Consider the following 26,780-nt stretch of genomic DNA (forward strand, 5'->3'; position numbering starts at 1 on the left):
GAAGCACTGCATGTTACCTTCGGGGCTATAGCTATAGCCTGGTGTGAAAATATGACCTTGACATGCTTTGAGTTGCACAGTGAACTAGTCAATAGGAAATGACGACAGTTCGTAATGCTGTGTAGTCACAGAGACGTATGTTCCCAACCACAAAGAGAAAGAAAAGCTGAGAAGTGACTTACCAGTCTTAAAATGTCCGAGTAAACTGTACAAAATACCCTTTGTTGGCAAGTTACATATTGGTTGAGATGATTGGGCAGTCCTTTCAAGTGAGTAACGGAATAGATGCCATCACGTTAGATATTCTAGTAAGACTTGATTCTGGCAAGATACAGTTTGTCGAAATGCCTCTACCTTTGTGGGATAATTTCCTGCTCATCTCAAAGGAAGTTGCTTCAAATTTGGGGGAAAACAACTACTATGGTGTTAAAAAATGAGGCCTGTATCTGTCGTAGTTTTGTTCATAACAACAAACAATGGGAACAACTCTGGAGTAGTGCATTAACTTTCATTTCTGTTTTTCTTGTGAAATTACTGACTCATGAAACTTGAAAACTGAAACAGTCTTTTTACAAGTTCAGTTCTGAGATGCTTTTGCAAATCATATGGATAGTTTTGAAATGGAATATATTGATCTTTTTAAGTATGCTTGTGTTCCTGAAATGACAGGGTAATACATTAATTGTGATGGAAATACATAATTTTAAACAAAATTCTTGACACCACAATACAGTTTATAGCTAAATTAACTTTAAATTCTTAACACTCAAAAGTTGTAGAGGTCAAGAAATTAAAAGGCAGTAGACTAGTTTTATGCCTCCTTTTGGTTTATGTCAATAATCTTAATTTTTAATCTCCTTTTCAAAGTAGTAGATCAGTCAAAAAAAACAGAGGTGAAATCTTTCTCCATGAGTTTGTTCCCATTTTCAGAATTGAATGTGTATTTTGACCTTAGCGGTGCTGTTATTGGAGATCTTGGAGTTTGTTACTGTCATAGGTGATGTCTGTGGGTTTTGCTCCTTCTTTGCTAAGTGTGTTCCTTCTCACTGTCTTCTGGTTGGAAGCTTTAGGTCTGTGCTTTTTCTTAGTGGACATTGGCTTTAACTCTTCAGCCCAACTGGATGCATTTGAGGAGCTCTCAGGGGTAACTGCTGAGCATGTGTAGACATAGGTTATTTTTTCGAGAGAGTGCTACAGCAGTAGAGCTCAACCAAGCTCTTATACTACTGTACTTCTATCCCATTATGTGAAGCTAAGTATGCTCTTAAATATTTCAGTAGGGCACAGGGCTGGCCCAAGATCATACAAATCTGACAAAAATGTCTACAGGCCTGGCCTCTCACCAGATCTTTCCCCAGCCATCTTTTTGTCTTAGATAAGGCTTGATGTCTGATATCCCCCTTTTGTAACAATCTGTCTTTTCCAGTTTGTGATTCCTTTTAACCCTTTAGCAAACTTTTTACTCCTTTTTCCTCTTTGAGATCCGTCTTCTAAAAAAGCAGCTGAAGATGGTTCTCGGTAACTTTCCTCACCAGTTCACTAGGTGACCTATTACTCTGACATTTTTCACCACTTTTATGTCTCAGCATTTTTAATCCTGAGTTTAACCGTCCCATGAGATTGCTCGCCTGAATGGGAACCATCAAGTGTTAGTGATTGTGTATTGTCCCTGGTCTGGAAGATGTGACATGTTACTTCATTCTGTGCTGCAAAAGTGTTAAAACCTCAATTAGAATTCATAACTGTGTCCAGAGGTTTCCCTGAAGCCATAGGAGAGTCTTAGTTTCTTTTCTGTAATACTGTGCTACGTATGGCTTTGCCTTCTGTATAAAAATACCACCTATGTTCTAATAGGTAAATCATGACTGTGGTCCTGATCTTACAGGCAAGTCTGATGTTGGTATGCTATGTATAGATTTATTCTGTGGCGTATATGCATGTTTCCCTTGGAAAACTTTTAAATGTTTTCTATGCTTAGAGTTGCAGCGTGCATGTAGCTTCTGTAGTCATACTACACATACAGCTACACTTGGAAGATTGCATATAGTTGTTAAACACGAAGTGGTTTCATTTATACTTTTTAAGGAGTCCAAATTCAAACCCCTAAGATGAAATTTCATTGTTATAAATCCATGCAATCATCCAATAGAGTTTGTTTACATTCCCACACATTCTGGTGTTTCTGCTCTACGCAGCGACATGCATAATTTTCCCTGGCTTCAAGAAGTAGTGTACTGCAAGAAGATGAGTTGGTTGTTTTGAAAACATTTGTCCAAACTCATAGCTTTGCCTTTGATTCTGTAATCTTAGTAAAGAATTTGGCTAGATATTGAATATCTGCATCTTAATGAAAAATGTAAATGCAGGGGAAAAGGAACTCTACAATTTAGCTGTGATGCATTTCCGTGCTTTATCCTCTTAGACTGCTGCTCTGACTGTTTGTGGTACCAGAGACATTCTTCCCGATATGACATAGGCAAGACTGCTTCCTAAACGTTACAGAGCCAGGGTCCAAGTCCCTGCTGCCAGAATTTACTTCAGTATAGAAATCCAACCTCTGCTGTATTCTATAGGGAACCTAGATGTAACAGTGAGTGGGCTTGAAATTTCTGAAATTCTTTAAGGGTCTGTGGAAAAAAAAGTTTATATGCAAGAAGGATTCAGATACCTGAACAAGAAGTGCAGAATTATGCACGTTCTAGGACAGACAACATGCAAACGTGGCACCATGCCTGAGCTAATAAGATGTGCTTCGGTAAAATGTTGGAGCTATGCTGCTCTTAGGGTAAGGTTATCTTTTGTGTTGTAGTGTACTTTAGAAACCTGGGAGTTTGGAGTGATGCTAGATTGAGGTTTCTATGCCACAGCAATTGAATGTTACAAGCATACACTTCGAAGGCTGGTTACACTAGACTAAGCAATACAATTATTTTATGTCTGGATTCTTCAGGTGAATTGGAATCCCAGTCTAAAGACTGTATCCTAGTTCTGTTGTTTCTGCATTACGTGCTTGGTGTCCATGGGAATTCTACAAGAAATTGGATAGCAGGTGTTGGCACTCGCACATCTCTTGTTAAAGAGAATTTACTTACATGTGCTCTGTCTCATTAAGAGACAGAACTGCATCTCTATTATGTTAGTAAAAGTTTAGTCAAATATTTGTCTGTTTACTCTTGTTGGCTGTTGTGTTCTGAATGTGAATTTATTCAGCAAGAGTTTTTCAGTGGTCTGTGTATTTTTCCCCTTGGTTTCTCTTGCAAGCCTATCTGATATTCATAGCATTGATGGTTATAGAAAGCAGTACTAAAAGAAGATACATAAAAGCTCAAGCCACTACCACCACCCATAGTTTTAAAAGCTGACACAGAAGAAACTGTCCAGTTCTTTTGTTTTCCTTTTTTAAAATGGAACAATCCTTTCTGTTTTGATCTCTCTTCTTTGAGCAGCTAGTGAAATACTTGTATGTAATTCAAAAATATTAAATACGCAGAATGGGCTGTATTTATGTACATTGTTCTCACAGCTACTGTATGTTGCACAGGGTGCCGTCGTCTTGTTCCCACAAGGGCTTGGGTTTTCCATCATCTATATTTTATAAGTGGTGTTACTTAACCCATTGGAGAGGGTAAAGGGGAGGCAGGAGTAGTAGTGGGGGGTGGGATCTGTTCTTGCAGCCATCAGGATGCTTGCTAATCTCATGAAATGTATACTGCTAACCTTTAATTTGAAAGAGCAGTCAGTGTACTGTTGAGTCTATAGAGCATGATTCTTAAATGCATAATGTAAGATAGGAAGGCCAAATTAGGAGACTGGATAAAAGTGAATATATCAACAAAATCTGGCATTTGGTATTAATCAAAGGCAGAGAATACTAAATCTTAGCAAGCCATCCCTGTTCAGCCCTGAGGTTTTGTCACCTTGTCATTGATGTTGCAAGTTCCTTGGTATTGCAGGTACTTTGTGTGTGAAATAAGGTGGGGGGAGGGTCTGAAGAAAATTACTTTTTTGTCAGCTCTTTAAATGAGCCAGGCACCTTCATCTACATCTGCTGTCGTCTTTTCATATTACCATAAATACAACCTCTAATGTACTTTATAAAGACAGAAATGAAGCAGAACCATGTAAATCAGTAGCAAAGGGGTTTGTGTTTGAGAGCCTTTGGGCAAAAATATACTAATAAAAGAGTCTACATAGTATGTGGTATAATTTTCCTTTATTTCTATGTGTATGTTAAACACTTCATTTTGAAACCTACTAGTAGTAGTTTGTCAGCAGAGGATAGCTATAAACACATAAATAGCCCACAATATGCGTGATGTCTGGCTTTAGAAACTAATTGTTAGGCTGTACCATGTGCCAAATGTTTAATAGCATTAAAATAAATTACTTTTTAATGCATAACATTTTTATTACTTTGAGAACACAACTGACACACCTTTCTGAATTCAGAGGCGTACTAGGGTTGTTTTAGGGTTTTTTTATTTGCTTCTATTTTGCAATACATGCAAAACAATTTTTCAACATTAACATTATTTAATCTTTACCATAAGGCGTGATCAGTAATGCAGTATCAAATGGTAGCTGCCAGCTACTTAACTTATTATTCTTTTCATTCAACTTGACAGCTAATTTGCAAGCTCCCTTACCCCACCTCATGTGATACTACAACTTTTAATATTCTCATAGCTGAATCCACTGACTGTAGCTGGAAATGCAAATTTAGTATGGTATCAACAGGATTCTTTTGCATAAGCAACCATATGCAGTGTATTAGAGGTCCAAGATATAAATGAGTTCTTATTTAATGCAAACAGGAAAAAAGATAAAAGAAGCAAAGGAAAAATAACCTTGTGGTTTTCACTGGAAATTTCTATAAGAGTGACCGATCAGGTATGTAGGGAAATCTGACTTTATAGGTTCCCATCTAATAGAGCTGCTCCTTTGTAACCACATACCAGACAAGAAGGCTTTGGATGCTTTTACTATATAAAGATATGTTCACATCAAGGAGCTTTGACTGACAGTTTTGTAAACTGAAATATTGTTTATTCTTAGAAAAGAAACAACATCTTGTGGCTAGATATGGAAAAAATACTTGGAGTGGATGTTTTTGGAATGAATTAAAGAAAGGAAATGGTATGTATAAAATGCTTGACAAAGCAGAAAGTATAAAAATATCTGTGAACTTGCTCCATTGCAAAACTTCTGAGTTAAAGCTGCTTTTCCAGTTCCTACAGTAGCCAAAAAATCATTTAGGCTGCTTTTAAGGTAAGCTAACTGTGCTCAGTTAACTGTGTGCAAGAAGAAAATGTCTGCTTCTTAATACGCAAAATCAGTACTCAAAATATGTTTAACAGGAGTTTTTTTCCTTAGGCCTAAATCTAGCAGATTTCTCCAGTGCATGCTTACTTGTAGCTTGGGAATAATCTCATCCTTAAACAGAAAAGCATTTGCTAAGGTCTCACAGAAGACCATGGATTGTATGAGCATGTATTAAGGACTTTGAAGCAGAGCCCTAATATTTTTAAACAAGAAGGCTAAGACTGGAAACCAGCTACAGGTCTGGTAGTTTTCTTTGAATCAGAAAACTGAATTCCTCCACAATATGCACAACATCCATGTCCACTAAATGCACCATAGCAATGTCTATACTAGGGAATATGTCAACACAGTTGCTCTTGGGGGGAAAAAAAAAATATATATTTGAAGGCAATAGTTTTTCTCCAACTTGATTTTCTTATTTTCTCAACTTCGTGCAGATTGCCTCATCAGAAAACTGTTGTCATATGGAATAATTATTTAACTCTAAGCTTTTTTAATTAGACTAAAATTGACAAGTAGGAAGTTCTTGAGCTGCTGATTCTGTTCAACAGTTTGGAAGCAAAGCTCACCCTTGGCCTTTCTCTGTGTGCAAATCCCAGGTGTTGCACCTGAACAATTGGCAGCTGCAGCAGGACTGTAAGATGCCTAACGGAGGGTGTGCAAGACCGGAGACTGCTCCGTTGCTGTTGTTTCAGAGCAGACACAGGCTCAGTACTGTGGTGTTGCTGTGAAGTTGTGGCATCATTATGTGATACAGCAGCATGACACAGTATTAGTATGAAGCCTTGAAGCTAGTGCCCTCATTTGAGAACCTGTGGAGGTGAAAGGTTATTTTGCGACCTTTGCATCCTTCGGGTATGGCTTATAGACATGTGTAGATGTGTTAACAGCATCATCGGTCTTAAGACAGGAAAGGGAACTTGCTTCGGGCTTTTCCATCATCCAGCTCGCAAGTACCGTCTTTGCCTACCTATCCTATTAGTGGAGGGTGGATTTTGAGCAAAGATAACTGTAGGCAGAGCACTAAGATCAGCTGAGGCTGCTGTGCTTTTGGAAGGACATAATCTGCCCAGGCGCTGTGCTGCCTGAGCCATGCAGGCTGTAGGTAGACAAGCAGGAGCAGTGTCTCTCTGCCTTTCCCGTCAGCTCCCCTCTCTTTGGCCAGCATGTCAGAAAGCACTGCGTTGCTTGGCCGGTGCTTGCTTATGAAAAATGTCTAGTGAAGCGCTTGTATGCCATGAAACAAAAAAAGCCTGGAAATTGCTACCATAGCTGTAAATTAGTCCATTATTTGAGGCAAAGTCAGGTGACACTGCAGTTTCTGTAGTACTTGGAATGTAATACCTTTTCTGTGACTCAGTATTTACTCTGGGAAGGAAAGCAAACCATAAAATAGTAAGCATACGTATCTTAGTATGGCTACTAATTTTGCTTCTGGTGCCTTGTGGCCTTCCTCTACATTGTTTTAATTTCTTCTTTCATGAGACAGCAAAAATTCAAAACATGCTTCTCTATTTAAAGTGTGTACTTTTAAAATTCTGTGGTATTGGGACTTTCATACACCTTTCTAGAGTGTGATCTGAACATTTCCTTTTAGTACATGCATGATTAAAAGAGTTTAATGAAAGGGTTTAATGAATCTCACCAAACAATTGTTTACATACAAAAAGCGGTTTGCACGTATGCAGTCTGGAGATGTTTCTGAATAGGACCCACAGTCATCTAATTAGACACGCATAGTATTAGTAGGCATTTGTAGTACTCACAGGACTAGTCCAAGGACGGGGGATCCCTGCTGAAAATATTCCATTAAAAAGATAATTGCATAGCACAAGGCCTTCCTAAAAAGCCTGCTGAAATTTTTAATTCTTTTTAATTAGGTGCTGAGATCTAGATCTAGAAAGACTGAAAATAGAAAAAACGTTTTCTTTCCTGGGTAGTAGAACTCATCATGCTGGCAGTGACTGTGGAATTGTGAAATACTCAAAACAGAGGTGCCTTGCTTATAGTTTTATGACAGGTTTTATGGTCTGATGATCCTGGTGAAACTGAATGGTCGGTATATACTGACAAAACATTTAATATTTTGCATTGCAGTATAACAGACCTACATCCAGTCAGTTAATAACTAAAGAACCTAGGTATACATTACCCGTACCAGGAGGCTCCAAACATTAGTTTTTCTGTAGATAAGATTTATGGGAAGGTTAATTCTTCACCAGCACCCTGTTGGGCTCAGTTATATGAAAAAGTGACAAAGGACGAGAGCATTGTCTGCCCTGGTATGGCCCTTATAACAGGAGATGATCAGAAAACATGGCTGGTGTCTGTGTTAGGTGGGAAAAGTGTACTCTGGTTACAAAAACCCAAAACTAAAATCAAAACAGCACAGACAAAATACCAGTTACTGTGAAAGAAGCTGTTAAATGAATTTAAATAGTTGTCATCACTGTGACTGGTAACATCAGTGTGAGTTACTAAAAGTGGATAAACGATTGAAGAGGAGTTTGCACATTTTCAGTCAGATTTGGAGAACAACCAAAGGAGTGATTACTGGGGTACTTTTACCGTGAAATTTAGATAGGACCCAAAAGTACAGTGAATTTCAGGGAAGTCGCAGCAGCTCAATATAGTGGGTACAGACTACATTGAAATAATCTGTTATTTTCTGTCAGCATAAAAGAAATTTAAAGACTGAGCTGTATCTTATTTATGAAGGGAATTAGAAAAAAATTGTGTGTGCAGGTAAAAACTGTTACAAGCCTTAGGTGATTGTGAGATGGTAATGGCGCTAGGGTATTACCAGGAGGAAGAGAGAAGTTGGAAAGAATTGTGTGAAACATCCTTTGGCTATTTATACTATTTTTCTGCTGAGTGTGGAGCATGCTTACTGAAACAGTAGCTTTTATTTTTTAATGAGGAAAGCACCTTCAGACTGAGGAACAGCAAGCGATCTCAAAGCATGCTCAGCAGAATTGTAGGATGGAAGTGAAATTTGCTTTTCAAGGACTGAAAGAGAAAACCAAAATACAGGTGATGTGGTGTTGTATCGATTCTCAGCCAAATAGTTGTTGCAAATTGGACCCAGCAAAGTGTAGTGGGTTTGCATGGCAAGGTTTTGGTAGCAGAGGGGGCTATAGGGGTGGCTTCTGTGAGAGTCTGCTAGGAACTTCCCCTATGTCTGACGGAGCCAGTGCCAGCCGGCTCTAAGACAGACCTGCTGCTGGCCAAGGCTGAGCCCATCAGTGACAGTGGCAGTGCCTCTGGGGTAATATAGTTGAGAAAGGGGAAAAAAACCTGCACAACAAATTGTAGCTGAGTAGAGGAGTGAGATATGTGAGAGCAAGAGCCTTGCAGACCGCCAGGTCAGTGAGGAAGGAGGGCCAGGAGGTGTCCAGGTGCTGGAGCAGAGATTCCCCCACAGCCTGTGGTGAAGCCCACGGTGAGGCAGGCTGTGCCCCTGCAGCCCATGGGGGTTATTGGTGGAGCAGGTACCCGCCTGCGGCCTGTGGGGAGGTTAACGGTGGAGCAGGTACCCGCCTGCGGCCCGGGGAGGTTAACGGTGGAGCAGGTACCCGCCTGCGGCCCGTGGGGAGGTTAACGGTGGAGCAGGTACCCGCCTGCGGCCCAACCCCACACCAGAGCAGGTGGATGCCCGAAGGAGGCTGTGACCCGCTGGGAAGCCCGTGCTGCAGCAGGCTCCTGGCAGGACCTGTGGAGAGAAGAGCCCTCACCAGGGCAGGTTTTCTGGCAGGGCTTGTGACCCTGCAGGGGACCCATGCTGCAGCAGTCTGTGGCTGAAGGACTGAACCCTATGGAAGGGACCCACGCTGGAGGGGTTTGTGAAGAGCTGTAGCCTGTGGGAAGGACTCATGCTGGCTCCCACGGAGGGACCTCGCACTGAAGCAGGGTGAGAGTGTGAGGAGTCCTGCCCCTGAGGAGGAAGGAGAGGCAGAGACAATGTGTGATGAACTGACCACAACCCCCATTCCCCCTTCTCCTGTGCCGCTGGTGGGGAGGAGGTAGAGAGTGAAGTTAAGCCCAGGAAGAAGGGAGGGGTGGGGGAAGGAGCATTTGGGTTTTGGGTTTATTTCTCATTGTCCTACTCTGATTTGAATGGTAATGGATTAATTTCCTTAAGCTGAGTCTGTTTTGCCCATGACAATAATTGCTGAGTGATCTCTCCCTCTTCTTATCTCAGCCCACGAGCCCTTCTTTATTTTTTCTCTCCCCTGTCCACCTGAGGAGGGGAATGATAGGGCAGCTTTGGTGGGCACCTGACATCCAGCCAGGGTCAACCCACCACACAGAGGTAGATGGTTTTCCTATCTCTGGCCCATACAAGAATTACAAGATACATTCATAGTACTGTTCTCCTTGGGCTGGGGTTGGTAAATCAGAAAGGCAGCCTCTGGACTTTGGAAGTCCTGGTTCTTGCACAAGGAGTGACTGACAGCTGTTTATTCCTGACACATGCATGGCCCTGCACATCTGTCCGTGCATGTGTGTCAAGTATGATTCTGTGCATGTTAGGGAGACCAGAAGACAGCCCAAGAGCATAATAAAACTGGGGAGAACAACTGATAGTCTCCTGTAGTAGACTTGAGATTTCACAAAAGTTTAGTTTGAAATGCTGTAAATGTACAGCAACTACTATTTCAAGACAGTGTAATCAGCTGAAGGTGTAAACAGCCGCACAATGGGATGTTCTAAAGGTGCCTTTCCTTCTAGATGTCATTCATGTTCATGAGCTTTTGAAAATTCTAAGAAGGTGCTTGAGTAACCATTATGACTTAAGAAGCAAATTAAAATATATGTATGTATCACTTTCACATCTTGGAATGTAGTTCCTTGCAGTAGTTGGCTCTTCCACCAATTTTTAGATAGCTTGGTATCAACGTAAAAATAGAGATGTCGGGAAGATTTTGAATGTTATTTTTTTTTCTCTCTCAGAAAAGAGATAAATCACAACAGAAGGATGCAAATGTAAAGGCTGAACATATGGCAGCAAATAGGTCCCAGGAAAAAAACAAATGGGGTCAGACGTCAATGAGCAAACTGGTCCCAGCTGGTGGATAGAGGAACTGTGAGTCAAAGCAGTTGACAGTTCTATTGAGGAAAGGGAAACATAGTTAAACTACCTGTTTTGTCTTTGCCGCTTTCAAATGTATGTGATGACCTGTGATGTGTTTTTAGTCTTCCATTAATCTTAACTGGAACATTGTCTTAGCAGATTGAAAAAACGTGATTTCCACCTCTTGAAAACAGGCTTAATGGCCTTTTTTAAAAGCGAGACAAAAATTAGCTACGTAGTTAATAAGTGGTTTAGATATGTTTAATGAGATGAAGAGGAAAAAGTTCAGCCTTGTGTTTTAGTCATGTTTTGCCTTCACTCAAGCCTTGTATCTGTTTTCAGCCACCAGCCTGTGGGTGGGTGGTTGCTGGTTTTTTTGTTACTTATATTAAGAAACTGAGAAAATAGTCACTGACAAAAATTATCCAAGCTCCTTTCATCACAAATGCTCAGTGAAAGTGTATAGCAAAAGGCTAGCTAAGACAGTTGTTACATGCCCAGCCATTTGCCTTTCTGGGTTACTGCTTGCACTGTGAGCTGTTTATATGATGTGGTGGCTTTGGTAGGTAATAAATTAGCAATAGCTGTTGAACATGAGTCTCAAAAGCTATTTTGCTAATGTGCAAGTATGGCCAATGCATGTATCTTTACAGGGGAGAATGGGAATCTTTCTGAATTTACTCTTGATTGGATATATCTTGAATATATGGCCTTTCTGTCATAAAGGCTGGAATACTAAAATTTCTGTAATTGTCAGGTTGGTCCAGGCAGGATTGTATATGGTGGCAGAAGGCAGTAATCATTTATAAAAAAGATAGTCTGTAATCACAGATTTTGAGTGTTTTGTTTCATGATTTTTCATTGGCATCTCTGTAGGAACTTCTGTTGGCTAATGGAAAAACAGCTCTAAAAAAAATAATCACCATCTTTTAGTAGACTTAAGCTTGTGCTGAATATGAGCTTCTGCATATTAAAATTTTCTGTCAACCCACTATAAGCATATCCCAGTACAGTTTATTGTAGGTGAAACCTGGAAGTTATATTCTAAAGCTGAGCTACAGAAAATGCAGTTCTCCCTTATGTCTGCAATGTTCTTTCTCACTCTGTTGATGATACACAGTGCAGTTGCTCAGGATGCTCTAGGGAATGGCTAAATCCATTCTTCTTCCCAAGCTTGTTTATTTCTGACTGCCATTTTCTTGGTGAGATCAAGGTGATTTTATGCTGCTTCCTCCTCTCCTGCAGTCTGTCTTTATCTTTGTCTTTATACAAAGCAAAAGAGCCACCCTTGTGTTTAACCCCTGCACATTTTCTGTCAATGTGCAGGTCAATCCTATTCAAACCTGACACTCTGGAACGTCTGGAGCTCAGACAGGTTGCCCACCTGTATTTCCAAAGCACAAAGATGGAATGTGTGTAAGAGTTAAAATGTGGCTGCAGGCCCAACCTGTAATTTCTACTAGTATGTCTCATTGCTGATCCTCCCCAAGCCCCATGATTTCAAAAGACTACTCAGAAGGTGTCAGGGAAGTTCACTTAGTGGCTGCTGAACTCAAGTGTTTTTTTCAAAAGGTTTTGCTCTGTGAAGAGAGCTGAAGAATAATCGAAACTGACCTATATGCACTTAGGGTACTGGCTGATACACTTACAATCATGCATCTAAAACTGAGGTTGAGGCCAACAGTAAAAATATTTCACTATTGTACTTTAATGGGTTGTCTTCTTTGTATTTAATAAAATAAAATTCTTTTTGGACTCCGTGTCTTAAAGAAAAGGTGAAACACTCACGGTAGTAGCATATTACATTAGAACCATGAAGAGGATCACATCAAACTTAGAATAAATTAGGTCATGTGGTATCTCTGGAGATCATGTAGTCTAATCTCCTGCACAAAGCATGGCTAATCTTGAAGTTAGATCAGGTTGCATGAGACTTTGTGTGGCTCAGCTTTGCCTGTTAGGATGGAGACTGCATGGCTGGGCCTGTTCCAGCGCTTGACTGCTCTTGTGAAGCTCAATTTTTCCAAGCATAGGATTCATAAGCACATCTGTTGCAATGTGTCTGTTGCGCCTTCTTCTTTCACTGGTCTTTCCAAGAAGAAATCTGGCTCTTGTGTTCTCTCAGCTCTTCTGTAAGTGACTGAAGACAGCAGTTGGAACCCCTGGGCGTTGTCTTTTCCAGACTGAACATCCACAGCTCCTTCAGCCTTTCTGCATGTGTTTTGTGTGCCATGCCCAGAGCTTGTTAGTCCAGGCTCTGCTGGACTCACTCTGCTTTTTCAGTATCCAGCTAGTACTGGGATGGTCAAAATTCAATGGAGTACTGCAGGTGTGGCCTTACCAGGACATTATACGAGGAAAATGACCACTTCCCTTGACCTGCTTGTGATGTTCTTGCTAGTGTAGCTTATATGCAGGTAACCCTCGTTGCTCTAAAGGCATGCAGCTGGCTTACGTTCAGCTTGATGTCCACCATGGATCCCAGATCCTGTTTTGCAGAGCTGCTCCTGAGGCTGTATGTGCTGCATGGAGTTATTTCACCCCTCATGCAGGACACTATTGAATTTCATGAGGTTCCTGTCAGCCTATTCCTCCAGCATTTGAGGGGTCCCTCCACTGTTACAGCAATTTCTGAAGGTTGGTGACCTCCACAAACTTGAATTTATTTGGTACTATTGCCAAGGTGCCTAATGGCCCATAAAAAACCAGCTGGACTTAGTTTCAAGGAATGTTTATTTTTTTTTAATAAAGAGCCAAACTTATAAGATTGGTAACCTGTCTTTTTGTGCCAAATGTACATGAAATTCCAGATAGTTCAATACAAAATTTCTGGCAAGCATTTTTCTTACTCCCTTGCAAAATACTTTGTTTCAAATATTTAACAAAATGACATTACCAGAATTCATATTGATTATTTGTTGAGAAATGTGTCCAGTACCCTGAGGTGCAGTCCAGTACCTAAAACCATATGGTTAATTTACTTTGAGATCCTTTATAGATGATTTGTTTAAAGGAAGCCTTAGCAGTCTAAATTAATATAGTAAAAAAGTTCATTAGCATGTGCTCCACATTGTCCCTTGTGGCTACTGTAAGTTAGTTCTTCATGTCTCAAAATTACCACTTTTTTCCCCTGGGAAGAATTTTCCAGGCTTCTCTCAAATGCCTTTTAAAAAGTCTTATCAAAAGCATCACAGAGAAAATGACTCTTGTAAAACCACTGCCTGCCTGCTCTGTTATTAAACACTTCCCATGTCTGTCTGCCTGGAAGCAGCTACATGAGCTGCAAAGATGAAACGGACGTGCCGTAGGGTAGCGTGGCTCAGCTAAGGGGATGCTGTGACAGCTCTGACCTCTGAATGCCTTCCGAACTCTGCATCCAGTGGAAGCTCAAAACAATGAGTGCCTGTCCAGCTACACCCAGATTTGTTTCCTGCTGCCATACTTTAAGGAAGTCTGCTCTCTGTGGGACAGCGGCTTGCAAAATGTTCTACAGCAGCCAAATGGTAGGGGCTGAAAACAGTGTGACTTACTGGTGTTGATGCCCATCCTCTTCGTGTATGAGTCATACATGCAAAACTGTGTGAAATGAAATAGTTGATAAACATAGTTAGCTGAGAGGCATTGGAGTGTGGTAATTCACTATAATTTAGGGTTTTATTCACCTAGCCTAGCATTCTTGGAGAAAGCAACAGGTGGTTTGATAACCTTCTTGCCACTCTGGGGATGAATTAGAAATTTGAAGTCCTGTGGTATGTAACTTCTTATAAAAAAAACCTTAAAGCATTGTTTTGACAAACGTAGGACTCCTTTTCTGTGACTCTACATCTCGGGTTTCTTAGAGTCCTCTAGCTTGGTAGGTGTTTTGAGGCTTTTTGACATAGCAGCTTTCTTAAATAGCTTATCAGCTCATATTTAGTACAAAAATTCTCAGACATAAGAGACTGATATCACTGGAGGGGAGGGTTCTTCATCCTCCCATGTCTGGGAACAAGGCTTGGGGTTTTTTTAGAAAAAAAAAGTGCTTTTTACTTGTATGTGCGGTGATGTTTATTTAACAGGTGACAAGATCAATCTTGGTTACTTCAGTAAAATAATGTTTTTACTACTGAAGTCCTCAAGACCTGGTTCAGATTTATAGATATGCTAATAATGGTTAGCTCTTAAAAAGAGTGAATTCTCTTTTTTTAAAAAAAGAGTTTATTAGGAGTACAGATGACGTTCTTAAGCTGGCACAGTTAGGTTTTCAGAACACAAGCTGAAGGAGTGAACCAGTGCAGGAGCCTTGCTCATCTGTTTCAAGTATCTACTAATACAACTGTGCTCACTGCATTCAGTTAAAAACTGCACCATTTGCTTTTTTAGAATGTGAATCTTAATTTGTGGAATTACATACTCAGCAGGGAAGAGGGAGTGATAGGTTTTTTTGCTTTGAGATAGCACAAACAAAAATGCTTTGTCTGTGAATCAGGCTGTGTCTGTGTTGGCAAGTTGGGAAGCCATTAGATACACTTGGCAGTATGGAAACATACTGGTGACTGTGATGGGAAATGATTAAGCCAGTATGAGAAAAATTCAATGACTTTGATAATCATTGATATATGTACAATGTATTTTGCTCTTGTAAACTATACTAAAAACTTAATTGATCCATAGGAGGAAAAAGGTGACAAAATTGCTCTCTGATAGTGGTTGATAGTTGCAACATTTTTGACACAGGTGACTTGAAATTCATAATAAGGTGATACTTCAGAGACTTTTGCATAAAAAATAATACAGAACTTGTCTTAAATCACTGACTATGCTTTGTGTATGAAAATTTTAAGAGAAATTCTGGTCCCTTGTTGTATGTATATTAATCACAATCCAAAATCATGACTTACCTGAAATGACAAAACCCAAAAATTTTTTCGGAGTCACTGAACAGCTTGTATCTGCTTTGTGGTGCTTCTGCAGCAAGTCCTCACACGGCAGCATTGAAAATATCAGATGTACATCCTATGTCTGCTTTCTGTAGGCAGAAAGGTAGTCTGTCGCCTTCCATTTGCTGTGGGGTGATACAACAATATATATCGTTCTCCATTAACGTTGACAGGCCACTACAAATGGTGATTTACCCAAGAACATTAAGTGTAGCCGTGTAGTTCAGTGGGTACTCATAGGTGACGTTAATGTATAGGTGTAGTTTTTTATTTCCATAGTCTGTTAAGGCTTAAATGAACGAAACAAGAAAGCCTGTGTTATGTTCAGTGTTGTAAGTAGTGAAAGAAATTCTATAGCACATAATGTCTGTTTACACAGGACTTTTTTTGTCTGAAAGGTGTTTTTTTTCAATAAATGTGCGATGATTAAGGGTTGGATCCTAAACTAGAGCAAAGGGGCACCGTTGACCTCAGCTGAACTGTGCTGTTTTGTAACAGCAGAGGAAATAGCAGGAAGTATTTGCATTCTTCACTGTTTCCAAGACTAGAAGATAGAGAAAAGAGCTGTGACTAGAGGACAAAGAAAAAGTTGGAGGTGTTAAAGAAAATAGTTTATTTTAGTTTGGGGTAGGACTTTTTCTTATTGCTTACATTATCCAAATAGGCATGTATTAACTCTGATGACTCACTTTTTACTCTTAGTTCATTTAATCGTTGATTGGGTACCATCTAAATTAGGCTGATACACTACTCTTGTGCAAAACTTCTGAGGCCATCAAGTTTAGGCACAGTTTCCTTACATTTTTAGCAGAAAAGGAGAGGACTTGGTGCTGCATGCTTACCCTAAGTGTAAGGTTTGTCCTTGGAGGGATCTACACTTGCAGCATTTAGTTCTATATGCTAATGGAAATGAAGAGGTTTTATGCATGCGTGGACAGCTTTTGTCCAAGTGCACACATTTAGAAAAGGTTTGCCTGATACTAGAAATGGGGTACATAATAGTGGCCTTCTACAGCCACTTAATTGTGATGGAGGATGTGACTGAGGTATGCATTTGTGTCTTTCTTGCTCATTAACTAGGTCATAGCTTCAGCTGGTATTAGTACTTCTAAAATCTACTGAACTGAAGCAAATCATCCAGTGTAAAGATGCTGGATGGAGCGGAAGGATGAATTGTATTTGCCAACCAGCACTGAGGCCATGAAAGACAATAAGTTATTCAATATAAAAAAGGAGTGCCAAGGGCACAAGGGAGCAGATAATCATTCTTGAAACCTACAGTGCTGGTTCACTTAATACTCAGAAGCATTTGCTGTTTCAGAGTTTGTACGCTTCATGAAAATTCAGTGGGTTTTGGATGGCATGGCCTTAGTTAATAATTCATTTCTGATGTATTCATAAGGCCTTATCTTCCACTCTGCTTTTTGTTTATGCTGATGTCACTCAGCCGAAGACTGTACGGAGCAGTCCTGCACTAGAGCACGGATCCAGTTTACAGCTTTCCTCTAAGCTACAAAGGGTGTAGCCACACTTGCTACCATGTCTAGTGATGGAGTGTTCTAGCATGTGACTTTTGTTTGAGAATTGCAGGCTTTCTTACTGGGAGAATGAATAATAAATCCAAACATCTTGGATTGGTACTAAATAAATGCTAGCATTAGGAAGAGGACGAATTTGTTTCTATAAAGACTGTTTTCACTAAAACAATTCACGTAAAACTTGGGTTTGTGCCCTTTTTTTAATTGATGGACTGTTTCACTTTCTGAAAGCTGGGGATGTACAGTAAATTCACTGACCTGATAACTAGAGAACGTTTTTTTGGCGTAGTCATTCTTGAGAATGGCTGCTTCCCATTATCATAGGTCCTAGGTAGTCTGGCTGTTGTTGTCATCATTTACTTATTGCGAAGGAGAGAACCCTAAGTTTCGCTGATTCGCTGCTGCATCTTTTCAAGGGCAGTGTGTATATTCAGTATGTATGATCCTTGCTGAAGTTAATGTGTATCAGTTCTTTAGTCTATTAGGGGGATCTCTCCTCCAGCTGTATTTCACCTAGGATCAAGAGAAGCTTACAATGAAAAGGCAAAGGAGGAGACCATTGAGAAAAAACTGAGAACTTAATACGACTTCCAGTCATCCCTTCCCCCACCCCCATTAATAGCATAAACCCAAATTCATCATCTGTTACCACTGCAGTGCAACAGCTTGCTTCCATCCTGGAATGTTGAAGGGTAGAAAGAAATGCAAACTTTTACACCCTTTCCATTGTGAGGAAGGTGTAGGACTGAACACCAAAGAAGCATCAATGTATGCACAACAAGAATGCTAGTGCTTTCAATCGATTCCATGTAATCACATACCATGTCTGTGACTTTGTTTAGGAGCAGGTGGTTTAGGTAGGCGTAAGAGGAAGCTGAAGTGTTCCTGTCACCAGTATTTCCTCTGAACTTCCCGTTATCAGTAGCTTAGGAGCCCCTTATAGCAGGTTTTGCATCTAGACAGTCATTTTTAATAGCTGCTGATGGTTTCATTTTCAAATATTTACTTATGGTTTATGTAAATTTGGAACAGATTATTATCCTCTGCTCAGTTTTTACCATTTTTCATATTTTTTCAGATCTGTGGTCCAATTTAGTATGCAAGATGTTTGTGTGTAACACAATTTTGACCAATTGCAAAATATGGAAGTATTATTCTCTTTATCTGATGCATATTCTAATGTCTTCAATAAGATGGAATAAATGTTTTAAAATTCCAAGGCCTCAGACCACAGTAAGAATTTTATGCTGCAGTGGTGTTTGCTTTTACATGTGTATGCTTTTACATTACAGTATGACTAGTAGATCAAATTTGATGGCAGTTGTCAAAGCAAACTAAGAATGCATGTATTCTCCTTTGTTTTCCCTCTTAGTTCAGAGTGACAGTGTTGATTTTCAAAATACTCACCGTTTTGTGGTATTAGCATTGGCTTACTGTCCAATATAAAAATTTCTAGTAAGAATTATTTATCTGTTGCACTGTCTTTCATTGTAGTGGTTGTGTTGAGACAGCCAGTTTTGCATTATTCTGTGAAGTAGTGAGGACATGTCTCTCTAGTAAAAAATAATAAAATAATTACACTGAAAACAGTGTGACAGAACACAAATGAGTTACAAAATGCATAGAAAGCAGGTGTCCCTTCCCCAAGCAACTAATGAGTTTCATTATTATGCTATATTTTAAAAAAATATTCAAAACAATAACACAGGTAGAAGCAGTGTAGGTGTTTAAAAATGAAGCATGATGTAAGAAACAATCTGAAGCAGCTGGTTTCAAGGAGGCAGAAATTACTATAAATAAGAGGTGTGGAGCAGATTCGAGTAGTAGAAAAACGCAGAGCTTATCTTCAATCTGGTGTTTGCCTTTTTTGGTTTCTTCAAGGTAACTAACGCTACATTAAAATATGCTTGAAGGCAAGGTGCTGTTGCTGTGCAGTATTTAAATGGAGGTGATTCATAGGGCAAAGCTACAGAGGTGAGGGGAGCTGCATGGGAAATTGTTACTTTGCTTTACAGGAATTGTTTCAAAATTTCAGGAAGTCTTCCTGACTTCCTAAGCAAATCAAAACCTGAATGTCAGTGTCAAATTTCTGTGAATGGAAAGAGCAGATTAAGACAATTTTTTTCAAACACTTAGTTTGTGTTGCTATTCTGAGACAATTTACTGTAAACTAACTTGTTTCTGGTCGTGGTTTAACCCCAGCCAGTAACAGAGTACCATGCAGCCGCTTGTTCACTCCCCCCTCATCCAGAGTGATGGGGAGGACAATTGGAAAGGTAAGTAAAACTCAAACAGTTGAGATAAGAACAATTTAATAACTGAAATAAAACAACAACAACAAAAAAAAAACCCCAACAATAATGATAGTAACAGTTATAATGAAAAGGAGGGAGAAGGGGAGAGAAACGAAATCCAAAGGGAAGGAATAAAAGAAAACAAGTGATGCACAGCGCCACTGCTCACTGCCTGCTGACTGATGCCCAGCGGGTCCCCAGGCAGTGATCAGCAGCCCCAGGCAACCCCCCTGCACCCACCGCCAGTTTATATACGCAGTTTGACATCCCATGGTATGGGTTAGCTCTGTGGCTAGTTCAGATCGGCTGTCCTGGCTGTCCCCTCCCAGCTTCCCGTGCCCCCCCAGCCCTCTCGCTGGCAGGGCCTGAGAAACCGAAAAGTCCTTGACTTGGTATAAACATCACCCAGTAACAACTAAAAACATCAGTGTGCTTCAACATTGTTCTCGCACTAAATCCAAAACACAGCACTGCACCAGCTACTGAGAAGAAAATTAACTTTATCCCAGTTGAAACCAGGACATTTCTAAACAAATATTAGACTAGCCTAAAAATCAAGCGTGTCATTTGGGGGGTGTGTGTGTGTGTCAAAACAGGACCTCAACAATTTTTCAACCTTTCAACTTACACACAAAACCATTTTCCAAAATTGCTACTCTTCTTTGCAATATTTTTTTCCTGTGAAACAGCATTTTTCTATGAAACAGTGGCCTTGGATGACAGTTCTGACCTCATCAAGATTCCAAAGAGATGCACATAGTGTTTATTAGCAATAAACTTATAAACAAGAAGTGTCCATTCTTTAGTAATAGAGGTGATACTTAAGAAATGGATGTTGAGTAAGAGAGGGAGGCTTCCAAGGGGTAGGGCAGAATGGGATGAAATCATATACAAAATATCAGAAAGCAGAGAGATGTTCACAGCCATACCTTTGAGATGAGAGGACTTTTATTTAGGAAGTGCTCAACTCAGAACAAGTGGAGGGGAGAAAAATTATCTGCAATCACTCTTCAAAAGCGAGGATGTCAGGAAAGCGAGATAGAGGTTAGAGGCGTTAGTGAAAACTGAGTATGAAAAGGATTATAGCACTGAAAGAAGGGAAGTAGAGAATTTCAGCAAGAGTCTAGGAAGAAACAACTAGACACGCATCAGCGATAATACAGCTAATTTGTTCTCTAAAACTGTTAGTTTCTCAAGTAGATCAGTTAATTTTTAATTATTGGAGAAGGTAATCAGAACATTAATCTGTCTTGGTCAAAAATTTCTTTAAAAAAATTAGTTTGTTCCTATATACTATGCTTTGCATGTGCATAGACTCAGAATTGGCTCATTTTTTGATTGGAAGTGCTCTGATTCCATTTTATTTAAATATGGGAAATAATATCTTACTACCTCAAATGTTATTGATCTTCAGATGAAGTGTTTGCATCACCTGGGACTAATTGTAAGGTGACGGCTTTGCAGAGATATTAAAATAGCTTTTTATGGTTTAAAAATTCCTTGTTTTCAAGCTTCTAGATTCTTGTATGCTGTGTTTAGTAAGCAGCACCAGCAACTGCTGTAAGGAATGAAAAAGCAATTGTGTTTTCAGTTCATTAACTTTACTAATTTGACAGCTTTTCACAGATAGCCATTTCATGACTTCAGGAAACTTCAAGACTACTATTTAGCATGATTTCTTTACTGGAGGAAAAAGATGTATTTTAAAAATATGTGCAGTGTAGTTTTAAACCCTCTTTTCTTCAGAAAGTTCAGGTGAAATATAAATAGCTTAAGCTACTCTGAATTCCTTAAAAGCGATTTAATATTGGTCTTTTAAATGTTGAGCGATCGGTTTGGTCCTTTAAGAAAGGAGAAGTTTACTTCTCTATCCGTCAGCCATACGGATAGAGAGTTCTGTTTTATTGTTTCATATGAATTCATTTCATGCATTTTTAAATGCAAATCATGTTAAAAAATGTATTTTTGGAATTAAATTATTGTAAAATTACAAAGTTCTGAACAACGTTGCTATGAGACAGACTATTAAATACAAAAATCTTAAAAAAGCAGAAGTAGAACTTCCTGATGAGTTCCACATTACCCTGTTTTCATGCCTATAGCCCTTTTTAAAAGGTGGTTAAAAATTTACCAGCCTCCTATATAGAACCACTATTTGCAAGATAATAAAAAATTTACCAATTACATCTGCAGATCTTGGCATTACTTTTCTGTCTGCAGAAAAGTCTGGAATTGGAAACTCTAAAGATGCTCTACTCTATTGTGAGGATCACTGGACTGCTGCTTCAGCATGAGAGCTGTTGTGATTTACGAGTGCTGAGAAGCACCCCAGAAAGCTGCTGTGCAATCCAAGTACTGCCAGAGCATCCCGACACTTCTTCCTGGCAAAAATCTCATGATTTTTTATATGGCTAAGCTGAAAGGAGGAGGTGACAGGCTGCCATGACAATATTGAAGCAACACTGTTCCCCTCACTGATCAGTATAAGGAAGATCTGAATCCTGTTTAAAATTTCTGATTTTCAGATAGCTGGGGGTAAAAGCAACAGAAAGGTAGGACTTGCCCATCCTTCTCAGTCTCTCTATTTTTTTAATAGTGAGATTTGTTTACAGTTAAATTTTAATTTTTCAAGTTACTTGAAATAGCTCTTCAGAGGGAAAATTACTGTAACTTGTTACGCCACATAACAACCAGGGTATTAATTAAAATCACGGAATGTCATTTACCTCATCGGTATTTTCCTTTTCTGAATGTTTCTAAAGAAAATCTGTGTGCCACCATGTTAGCTTAAACACGTTCATGTGAAATACATGTGTTAAAGTTGGAGTCTGTCTCCTTGTCACGTGAGTGTGGATTGGCATACAGTTGAAATCAGTTGTGCTTTACATAGCTGAGGAGTTTAATGAGCAAGTAACAGTGGCTTTTAAAATTATACACTGCAGTGCACTGTATGGTAGGTGATTGCAGTTGTAAAACTGTAATTGTGTTGGAACTGAGAACATCTGCTAAGGGAATGACACTGTTGCCAATTAAAAAACAAAAAACTTAATGCTGTAAAAACAGTATTGAGATATTAAGTATATGAGGTTAAGCTGAGGACATAATTTTAATAATTATATTAAGTGAATTAGGGGTAGTTCATGAAGGAAAATATTCTGTTGTGCTCCCTTATGTTATCTATCCTCTTTTTGTTATTCACACTGTGCTTGATGAATAGCTGGTATTTCAGCAAGGCATGTAACTGATCCACACAGTTTCATGAAACAGATACCATCTCATGTTCGAGCACTCCATGAATTAGTTGAGTGATGCTTACAATGCAGAACAGCGAGCCCTGAATAGCACTTGTGGTGGTGTTAGAACTGGGGCTGCTGCAGGTACATTTAAACCATTCTGATAACCTGGAAGTAACATTTCATTTGGGACCAGTACTAAACCGACTCAGTCAATTAAGGATTCCTGCTGGTGTCAGCACTCCTGGGGATGTACCCTTGGCAAAATTTCACTAGGTGGTTTAGAAAGCAAAACAGGCAACATACTGTGATACTAAGGAAACGAGCTTTGTCTTAAAACTTCAAAATACTGCAGCAAGTTTTTAGAACTGCATTATTAACCTCTGTAAACTAGCTGGAGTGGACTTACAGTACTGATTATTAATGAAGTCATTCATAGTTTCTTTTTTTAAGAACCTGTTTCAAGTTTCTTGTCAAAAGCTAGAGGTCATAATTCTATGATGTAATCATTTTGCCCACATTAAAAATTGTAGTCACCTATAGTTTAGCAAGGTTTGGACTTGGTGGGTGGAATACAGTTATAAACTTTTAACACAGCTTTGTTTTAGGGGTGTGACTTTTGCCTCCAGTTACAAAAACTGCACCACTGAAAAATCTGTTTGCAGGTGCTCAGTAGAGATTTGGCAAAAGCAGGGTATCTCAAAATCCATTCCCATTGCGTGTGAGTGGAAAATCAAAATTGAGTACTTGAATGCTTCTGAGTGCCAGGGTCGTATAGCGAATGAGTGGGACTATTCATGTAGTCGCTACTGCGATGAATGCAAGAGCAAGCTGAAAATAAGGTGATGGTGTTTGCTATTCTTTCAGACCCACTATAGACCAATCTTCGCAGAGGAAAAGGCTGCCTGGCTCTGAGATCGAGGGAATAAGAGCAGTAGACTGTGACAAATTGCCTCTGGCAGGGGAAGGGAGAGTCTGGTTTGGAGGGTAGCGGCAGAAAAACTGTGGTTGAAGTGAGTTAAACAAAGGTAAGACTGGCTGGGAAGGAATAAGGGGCTGCGAGCTGAGAGCTTACTGCAGCGGCTGGACCTCCACAGACGGAACGGTGGGGGCTTGTCTAGTGACTCCAGAAAAGTGATTTGGGTGCCCCTGTGGTGGCAGGTAATGAGACTCCAGGTATTTCCCCTTCCTTTCAGAAGGAAAGAAAATCTAGAAGGTGACATGAGAAAGTATTACACTAGCGCCAGTAAAAGCTGTCTTTGCTGCTTCAGTTTGTCCCCTCTGTGCGGAGGCAGTTATTTCAATAGTTTTATATCCAGCTGTTTCCTCAAATCAGCGGCCTCATCCAGAGCACAAGCTGGATCTCCCCCTGAGATGTGGGAGTAGGTTTGGGTAGGGAGCAGAGTCAGTAAGTAGACTTTTCAGGATCCTTCTTCCATTTGCTGATGTAGTTTGCTTTGGTAGTAGGGAAAGAAGTAGGAGATGGGGTGCTCATCCTGGTTTGTGCCCCTGCTGCTCTGTTGCTGGGGTGGTGGGTGTTGTGCATTGTTGTGGGGGAGCAGGGAAGCTCCCACGTGGGGTGGCTGCATGAGCTGCGCACGTTGCGCTGCAGGGCCACGCTTGGCAGAGCCGTGCGGGCACCCAGCTGCCTCTCAGGTGATGGCTGACTTTGTTCTGTGTTGGCTGCATGCCTGGCACAAACCTCTCAGCTGTGAAAATGCAAAGTGTGCGTGGCCACAGTTGCAACGAAGGGGGAGTTTGATGAGCACTATTAATGTTCAAAGTCTTCTGACCAGTTGGACCCCCAGTATCTCCAGTTCAGCTACCCAAAGTTACCGAGATCTTTATCTCCAGTCTGTCTCACTTCAGTGAGGGTACAGTAGTTTTCTGACCCAAAGTTAATTTGTTTGACGTGCATACCTGTTACAATGATCAATGTTTAAGGCAAACCTTGAGGAAGACCAACAGTTACAGATAAGGGGTCAAGGCTGTGTGCTGAGTAGTGGTCAAACATGGCATAGCTCCTTACAGGAAGAACATCATTCTTTCTGTACACAGGCAAATTAATTGTGGTGGGGTTTTTTGTTTGTTTTTTTTTCTAAAGCAATCAACAGTTTTATGTTACACTATTAAAATTCTTTAACTGTAGTTTGTTAAAAGTTACATGTATGTGTAGATTGCAGGTGAAAGATAACAGGCATGCGAGTATTTGTGTACATGTACAGGCACTTTCTGTACGTGTTTTCCCCGAGCATGTTTTCTCACAAAGAAATGCTGAGGGTTATGCTAGGTTCAAAAAAAGATATGGAAGTGTTCCTTAGAGACAGGTCTTTTAATTTTGCAGAATGTGTGTGGTCAGAGCAATTATGTCCTCTTTAAGCTGAATGAGAATTCCATTTAAATGTTCTTGAGGTTGTTATGAATATATGATATGACTCATAGAATTATCTATTATTCAATGCATTGTTATTATACAGTCAGAACTGAGAAGAGGCAATCTGACATTGATAAAGGATGATCTTGTCTTTGACCTTCGCTTTCTAGAATGCTAAACCAATGCATTGAGTGATTTCTTTCTCACTTAAGAGGAGGGAGACTTACAAGGGGTAAGAGTTGCTGCTTTATGCCCACACTGGAAGAAAATCAAATATTGGAATGGTATGTTCAGATAGGTGCATATAAAATCATTAACTGAGTGAGGGGCAATGGAATAGCATGATTAGTGATTAACATACTTAACCAAATGATTTACTATTTTACCCCATCAGTAAGAACATAGTATCTGTAATTCCTTTAGAAAACAGGGAACATCAATCCTCTGATTAATGAAGTTTTATCTGGTAATTGTAAATGTAGCTCTTAGAGAAATGAATGCTACTTACAGGCAGAAAATACAATTTGTATAAATTCTAATAGATAGTTGTATGGTTATAGGGATGATAATTTCTGTAGCAGAAACCATATACTATGTAGGTAATGGTTAGAGGAATTCTTACCTAAAGAAATGTAATATTAATAATCTTGGGAAGTATTAGTTTTAAAATGTGCTTAGAACAAGTTTTATTTTAATAATTCTAGCACAGTTTTGTGGTTGTAGAATCTTTCAGTGATTTTATTATCAACTCATTAATGTCTTCTCTTGGCAGCTGCTATTCATGCAATGAAGAAAAGGGTGAGCAGGTATAATGAAACTTCAGGCATTTCCTTTGCATTTGATCAACATTTTTAAAAAAATCTTTCTATAATATACTAGTGTTCTTTGTTATTTCCTTGACCACCATTGCAAATATCTGGAACTCATGCTCTCTGGTTAAACAGTCTCTCTTGCCAGCAACTGAAATATGAGGAATCAATGTTTATTGGTATTAGTACAAAGCAGCCTTCAGCCATTGAGGAAGGGGTACATGTTAGCAGAGACTAGGATCCTACCATGGTGTGTCTCTGGAAACAGCTGAGCAGAGGCAGTCCCTTTCCAGAAGTGACAGGAAGGGTAAGAGGAAGCTGAACTCACGATGTGAAATGATCTGTTGAAAATCAATGGCAGAGCCAGGTGTAGAAACCACATGTTAATGCCCTATTACAGGGGATAATCTGCTATACCATATGGCACCTGGCCTAAAGAAGCCTTGGAGTATGTAAGACTGCATGAAAAAATAGTTCAGTTCTGCCCTTGAAATGTCACTGAAAAGTTAAAGGGAAATGGTTTGAACTCATAAAAATAAACAAGTCCAATGCTGATTCTTGTAGAGTTATGAGTGACTAGATTGGCATGTGAAGCCATGAGAATGGCTATAAATTTAATATGTTTAATAGTGCACCCGTTTCATGAAGTAGAGTTTAATAGTGTACTCTACAAACAGATCTTAAATTGCAGCAAACAGTAACATCGATATCCTTTGTTTTCCTGATCTTTTTTACTTAGCGGATCACTGGGCAGTTCTGAGGAGATGGGGCGCTTCCCGTGAGTGGTTTTCAGCAGCAGGATTTGGTAATCATCAGTCAAGGGCCTGATAGTCTCTCTCTACTGTATAAGCAGATGCCATTTCCCTTTCAAAGGCTGATATTTTTAGGGTGGTTTTTTTTTCCCCAAGTTTTCCAGGTTGTCTTAGTGACTCCTGCTTCATGATTAGAACCAAGAACGCTAGGATAGTCTGCCTTTGGAATTAAAATTGCCACATAACTATCAGTAATAGAAATTTCTGCAATATGTTTTAATAAAATGCATTGACAGTTTGGTATAATTTCCGGGTGCAATTGTATCAAAAGCATACGGCAAAGAACTAATATATTTTTTACTTCATGTTCTTAAGTGCACTCTGCGTTGCTTTGTAGATTCACATTTGCCTTTGAGTCATTTGTCAGCCCCGCAGATATCAGACAGTATTATTCAGGTTTCTCAT

General features: G+C 39.7%; 1 protein-coding gene across 6 annotated transcripts in view; it reads left to right on the top strand.

Annotated features, from left to right (window-relative positions):
* Window positions 1-26,780, top strand: part of SORBS2 (sorbin and SH3 domain containing 2) — a 248,739-nt gene that overhangs the window by 124,690 nt on the left and 97,269 nt on the right. Inside the window, exon 1 of one of the 6 annotated variants that reach the window (XM_037398463.1) lies at window positions 23,297-23,408. The exons of 4 other annotated variants lie outside the window; for them this stretch is intronic. The gene's annotated coding sequence lies outside the window, so the exon portion shown is untranslated. Of the gene's footprint in view, window positions 1-23,296; window positions 23,409-26,780 lie in introns of those variants that run through there. One more of the 6 variants, XM_037398482.1, reaches the window with a different exon arrangement.

This window comes from Falco rusticolus, chromosome 1 (assembly GCF_015220075.1).
Source record: "Falco rusticolus isolate bFalRus1 chromosome 1, bFalRus1.pri, whole genome shotgun sequence".
Taxonomy (NCBI): domain Eukaryota; kingdom Metazoa; phylum Chordata; class Aves; order Falconiformes; family Falconidae; genus Falco; species Falco rusticolus.